General features: G+C 40.2%; 1 pseudogene; it reads left to right on the forward strand.

Annotated features, from left to right (window-relative positions):
* The window catches only part of LOC103606534, a 34,579-nt pseudogene extending 32,725 nt beyond the window's left edge, over positions 1-1,854 (forward strand).
* The last annotated feature ends 5,400 nt before the right edge of the window (positions 1,855-7,254 follow it).

Here is a 7,254-nt window from a genome sequence, read left to right on the forward strand (position 1 = left end):
CACTGGTTGAGCACGGTGCGGGCGCGACACCAAGGGTTGCGATCCCGTTGCCGGTCACAAAGAAAGACAAAAAAAGGAAAAAAAAAAAAAAAGAGAGACCAAATCAAGTCCTTCAAAGACCCTTGAACAAGTCTTGCACAACATTGTTGTCATCCTTTATTTCACTCAATTCATGGAACTTCGGAGAATGGAGCATTTGGTTATATTTTGGTGAGAGGCTGAAAGTTTTCACTCTGCAACTTGGTCTCAAATAAGAGCACACAGTCTGAACATAGTGAAGCAGAGCTTGCTGGCTGAGCCTGTCTCTCCATCTAAAAAGCACGGAACTACAGCATCTTTGGTAACAAAGTCTCTTGACAAGAGACTGGAGGATTCTAGCTCAGCCCAATTATTTATGATTCAATCAGAAGGAACTGACTTGAATAACAGAACTAACAACACTCAGAGTCACTTGCTGCTTTCCCAGGAATGTGACAGTGCCCATTTTTTCCATCTTGAAATGGCCAGGGCAGAGAGTCATCAAGTTTTCATGGAAACCCAAGAATCCTCCTCCAGACTTATAGAGGCCAGTAGAAATAGTTCCTCTTCTCCACGAAAGGAATTAGCAGGAAAACTTGTGAAAAGTATAGAACAAGATGTAGTGAATACTTCCACCAAATATTTATCTCCAGATGCTGCTAAACCAGTACCAATTACAGAAGCAATGAGAAATGACATCATAGTAAAGATTTGTGGAGAAGATGGACAGGTGGGTCCCAACTGTTTCGTTTTGGCACAGTCCATAGTCTTTAGTGCAATGGAGCAAGAGTACTTTAGTGAGTTTCCACGAAGTCACCATTTCTGTAAATACCAGATTGAAGTGCTGACCAGTGGAACTGTTCACCTGGCTGACATTCTCTTCTGTGAGTCAGCCCTCTTTTATTTCTCTGAGTACATGGAAAAGAGGATGCAATAAATATCTTACAGCTCTGGTTGGCAGCAGATAACTTCCAGTCGCAGCTTGCTGCCCAAAAGGGCCAATATGGTGGACAGGAAGCACAGAATGATGCCACGATTTTATATGATATGGAAAAGAGGATGCAATAAATATCTTACAGTTCTGGTTGGCAGCAGATAACTTCCAGTCGCAGCCTACTGCCCAAAAGGGCCAATATGGTGGACAGGAAGCACAGAATGATGCCACGATTTTATATGATAAGTACTTCTCTCTCTAAGCCACACATTCTCTTGGATTTGATGATGTTGTACGATCAGAAATTGAATCCAGTATCTGCGAGAAGGTGGGCCACTCGCTAACTCTTTCACAACTCCATCACGTTAGACCATGGAGAAGGTCTTTTTACCTGGCTTTTTGTCCAGCAATCTTTATGATACCTATTAGAATGATCTCATCCATTCAGTTTGAGAAGATGAATTTCTGGGAGGGAATGTTTCGCTGACTGCTAATGGCTGTGTTGGCCCCCATGACAAGTCTCCCCTAGGTGGTTCAGACAGCTCCACTTCTTAGTCCAGTATGAAAAAAGCCAGTATTAAAATTCTGAAAAGTTTTGACGAAGCCATAATTGTGGATGCCACAAGTCTGGACCAAAATCTTTGTATCAACAGACATCTGCAGAGAAGATGACATTTGGAAGAGTCAGCTGCTTGGGGCAGTTCATCCGAGAGTCTGAATCTGAACCTGATATAAAGAAATCAAAAGGATCCATGTTCTTCCAAGCTATGAAGAAATAGGTCCATGGAAGTCCTGATGAGGCCAAAGAAGAGAGAGGTTGGAAGATTGCTAAAATAATAGTCAGTGACTTTATGCAGCAGGCACGGTATGATCAGCTGTTAGAGAAATCTACAAAGATTTGACTCAAGACCTAAATGAAAGGAAATCTGCTTTTGAAAAATAAGAGAACCTTTTTCCTTTGGTTGGATTCTTCAACACAGCCAATGAAAACAGAGCACTGTATTTATTTTCACTGTTATATCACTGATGTTTCCAAGAAAGAATGGAAGACAATCCCAGACTTCCACCAAAAGGCAGAGTTATATGTAGACATAATTGATGCACGTGATGTTCACAGTGAAAGTCATAGAGATACAGAGTGGTATTGTCTACATTCCTAGAAAGTTATTAGTTTTCCAATGGCAATAACTCATGTACAGGAGAGTTTTAGCCCACTGGAACAGACAGGGACCACATCCTGTGAGAGGTAGATATGCATAGAGCTGATATTGGTGCACATTCTTGCAGCAGTGAATCATCCCTAACAGCATCATAAAGCAGGTGCTTTGCTTTGTCTTCCTCAAATAAACAGGTGAGTCAGCCCCACTGGAGCCAGGCAGCTCCGAGTGGTAGTGCGATGCTAGCAGCTTGCTTCAGTGGAGCAGGGTGAGGGTTCATTGCACAGTCTTCCTGCACAGAGGTATTAATTTGGGAGGAAGATGACAGGTCACAGGTCAAGCCTCGGTGACATTGTCCTTCCCTTTGGTGGCAGTATACAATTTTCACATTTTAATTACTCCTGATACTGTATACTTAAAACCAGTCTCTCCCCTCCTAACGAAAGGGTGAATCTAGTTTACTTTGGGCATTAGGATTTGCAACTCTGGAGTTCTGTGCTCCAGTTACTTAACTTTCCCTTCAGAATATACATGGAAAGAAAGAAATAATAACAATCACTCCAGTTTTTCCCCTGTGGTACCTTGAACAAAATGGTTATTCTTAGATTGTACAAATTTTTTAAATAAGGTAGGTGAGGTGGGGCAGGGGGAGAGAAGCATTTGATTTTATCTGACCGCCTCCCCCATTTTTTGCTGTTGAGTTGGGAAGTGTGCAGCTGGTGGCCTTTTTTCTTCTGTCTTAGGACAGTAAGCACTCACTCACTGCACTTTTGCTCAGTTGGCTTCTGTGTTGGGACTGCACAGTGATCAGCAGTCTGCCCAGCTGGCAAGCACACTCCACTACCCTATGGGGCCAAGTGCTTTCTAGACACATGAGACAGAGGAGAAAGGAAGTTCTCTTAGGTGTTACTGTTTTTGCTCAGACTTTGCAAAAGAAAAAAGAAAAAGAAATATATATTAATTAATTAATTATTAATTATTGATCACCTCTGTCCTTGAGAAAGTCTAAAATCAATAGAGAATTTATTCCATTGCAATGTGTGATTGTATAGAGGCACACTGTTTCATCAATAGAAGAAGCAAAAGACTGTGTATGAGTTTTTGGTACTAGGTACCACCTCTGCTGTTCTTCTAAAGCTGAAGTATTCATGTACTTAAAACCATATTCTATTCATTGTATTTGATTTTTAAAAAGTATGTGAATTATATTTAAAATTGTGTCAACTTTCTGTTTTCAGGGCATTTATGCCTCTTCTACTGAAATATATCGATCCTTCCAAATATTTCCATTTGCTTTACAAAAACTCAGAACATGAGGCACTACTGGACTTATCTTTGTGTTTGGATTGTGTGGCATAGACCTAAAGGTTTTACTAGGTGTATGTGCTGTGATTGACTCATTATGTTCTTTTAACATCCATCCTTTCACATTGCTTCAATCTTTAAATAATGGAAAAGCAATATAAAGGTCATAGAATAAAATGTGGTTTGGGGTGAAAAGAAAAAAGAAAAAAAAGGAAAGCGAATCCCAAATAGAAAACCCCAAAGAAATACATCCAAAATACATCATAATCAAACTTCTGAAAATAAAAGACAAAGAAAATATCTTGAAAGCAGCCAGAGGAAAACTGACACCTTGTCCCTACGGGAAAACAGTTTGAATGACAGAAGGTTTCTCATTAGAAACCACTGGAGGCCAGAAGGAAAAGGTACAATATTTTTTGAGTATTGAAAGAAAGAACCGTCAACACAGAATTTTATACCTAGTACAAATATCCTTCAGAAATAAAGAGGATATCAAAACATTCTCAGATGAAGGAAAACTAAAATAATTACCAGTAGACCCATTCTAAAGAATAGGTAGAAGAAATTCTCCAAATAGAAAGGGATCATTAAAAGAAAGAACCTTGGAATATTAGAAAGGGAAAAAGACATAGTGAGCAAAAATATGGGTAAATACAATAAGCTTTCCTTCTACCCTTGAATTTTGTAGATTATATTTGACAGCAAAAGTAAAAAGTATAACACCGTCTGATGTAGTTCTAAATGTACACATGTAGAGGAAATATTTAACACAATTACAATATAGTGGGGAGAGTAAAGGGATATAAAAGGATGTAGGTTCTTATACCTTGCTGAAACTAGAAGATAAGTTATATGTAGTGATACAGCTATATTTTAGTGATAAGTTATGTATATATAATGGAATGCCCAGAAACCCCCCCTAAATAAGTTATACAAAGAGATATAATTAAAAATACTAAAGATAAATTAAAAGGGAATTCTAAAAAATGTTTAAGTAATCACATGAGGGCAGGAAAAAGAAAACAGAGAAATGAGGCGCTGGCCAGTTAGCTCACTTGGTTGGAGCACGGAACTGGTAACATGAAGGTCAAGGGTTCAGATCCCTATATTGGCCAGCCATAAAAAATAAAAAGAGAGAGACAAGAAAACAGAGAAATGGAAAACAGAGAGAACAAACAGAAACAAAAAATAAATGGACAGACTTAAGCCCTAACATATCAATAATTACATTAAATTTAGTGGTCTAAATAACCCAAACTAAAGGCAGACTGGCAGATTAGATTAAAAAACATGACCCAAGTATATGCTGTGTATAAGAAACTCACTTCAAATGTAACAATGTAGGGAAGCTGAATGTAAAATGATGGACAAAGGTATATCATGCAAACATTAATTAAGGGAAAGCAGAATAAAGTAGACTTCAGAGCAAGGAAAAGTATCAGAGGCAGAAAGAGAGACATTATATATGATGATAAATAATATGCTCAATCCACCAAGAATACCTATCAAACCTAAGTGTGCATGCGCCAAACAACAGAGCTGTAAAATATGTGAAATAAAAACTGATAGAACTGAAGAGGGAAATAGACAAATCTATAATTACAGTCAGAGACTTTAATACCTCTCTTTCAACAATTGATAGAACAACTAGACAGAAAACCATCAAGGATGTAGAAGAACTGAATAACACCATCAACCAACAGTATATAATTAATATTTGTAGAACTTTCCATCCAAAAGAAGCAGAAAACATAGTATTTTCTTTTCTTTTTTTTTGTCTTTTATCTTTTTCCATGTCCGGCAACGGATCGCAACCCTCAGTGTTGCCCCCGTACCGGACCGGGGACCGGCAACGGGATCGCAACCCTCGGTGTTGCTCCCGCGCCTCGCTCAGCCAGTGAGCGGGAACCGGTCTGTATGTGGGATCCGAACCCTCGGGCGGGAGCGCCGCCGCGCTTCCCAAGCGGCGCACTATCCAGTGCGCCACCGGGCCGGCCCAGAAAACATAGTATTTTCAATAAGCTATGGAATATTCACCAAGATAGACCATATCCTGGGCCATAAAACAAACCTCGACAAGTGGAATTACACTAGATATCAATAACAGAAAGACAACAGAAAATCTACAAACACTTGGAGACTAAACAACATCTTTCTACATATCAATGGTCAAAGAGGAAGTAGCAAAGGAAGTTAATATGAAAAAATATGTTGAACTAAATGAAAGTGAAAATTTGTGTTAAACATGTTAAAATTTGTGGGGCACAGCTTAAAGAGTGCCTAGAGCAAAATTTATAGCACGAAATGTTTACATTGAAAAAGAAGAGAAGACTCCAATGAATAATCTAAGCTCCCACCTCAAGAACTTAGAAAAAGATGAGCAAAGTAAACCCAAAGCAAGCAGAAGAAAGGAAACAATAAAGAGCAGAAATCAATGATATGGAAATCAGAGAAACAGAAAAATTAATGAAACAAAGGCTAGTTCTTTGAAAAGATCAATATGATTGATAAACCTCTAACAAAAGTGAAAGACACAGGAGAGAAGACACAAATACTAATATCAGGAATGAAACAGGGGCTACCACTGCAGACCCTGTGGCCTACCTGCCCCATAGTCATGTAACTTGTTCTGGCCAATGGAATGTGAGAGAAGTAATGTGTGCTACATCCTTAATACTTTCTTTAAGAGAAATCACTAGCCCTCCATTCCTTCTTTTCTCCCCTTTCCGTGGGCTGCACATTGTGAAGGAGTTGGTGAGCCCATTTTGATCGTGTAGGTAAGGACAACATCCCAGGGTGTGAGGAAGCAATAAGGTAAGAGTATGTGTCATTAATTGGTCTTGTGAAGCAACGCTGCCCACTGACTTGGATGCCCATCTACTTGTTGGAGTCGCTGTATATTTGATTCTCTTGGTTCCAGCAGTGTTAGCCCATATTCACACTAATATACCTGGGGTTGGGTTTATGTCTTGGGGGATGTATTAGTCTGTTTTGTGTTGCTTATAACAAAATACATGGGACTGGGTAATTATAAATAAAATGAAATTTATTGCTTAACAGTTTCTGAGCTTAGGAAGTCCAAAGTCCATCTGGTGGTGGCAACAGTGACCCAGGCAGGGGTCTCACATTGCAAGATGGTGGAAGCAGAGAGAGCAGAGAGAAAGACAGACTCTCCTCTTCTTTTAGAGCCCTCAGAACCACACACCTGACCACCATTTTTAATCCATTCACTACTGCACGGTCCTACAATCCAATCACCTCTTCAAGGCTCCACCTTTAATGACCATAATAGGATCTCCCACCCTCTTAACAGTCACAGTGCGGGCTAAGTTTCTAATACATAAAACTTGGCGGACACAATTCAAGCTTCAGGGAGTTGCAGGGGGACATAATTCAATCCACTACAGGGGACTTACATATAACCAAGATATTATGGGGCCACTTCAGTCTTCTGACTGTGCAAGGTGTTTTCTGAGGCCTCCAGCCATCCTTATGATTCTTCATTACCTGTCCACGGTTGAAGGTCACCAGACCATGCTTCTGCCTGTCTGCCTGACCTTTTCACAGCCAACAACTTTCCCACTACTCCTTGTCATTCCTGGGGCACGGGAATTTTCCACCACATCTGAGCCACAATGGGCCCGTGGATCTCCACGAGGCCCCTTAAGGCCCCCCCGTCTACAATCACTACGTGGCCGTTCCTTCTCTCAGGTCTTGAGCCCACCTTTGAGATCCAGACATCTATGTTCATCATTTCGTCCTCTCCCAATGTTTTCTTTGAAGAGGCACCCAGCATACTCTCCTCAATGGGCACAGGCCTATAGGGGCACCAAAGGGGGC

This window comes from Galeopterus variegatus, unplaced genomic scaffold, assembly GCF_000696425.1.
Source record: "Galeopterus variegatus unplaced genomic scaffold, G_variegatus-3.0.2 Scaffold6659, whole genome shotgun sequence".
Classification (NCBI taxonomy): domain Eukaryota; kingdom Metazoa; phylum Chordata; class Mammalia; order Dermoptera; family Cynocephalidae; genus Galeopterus; species Galeopterus variegatus.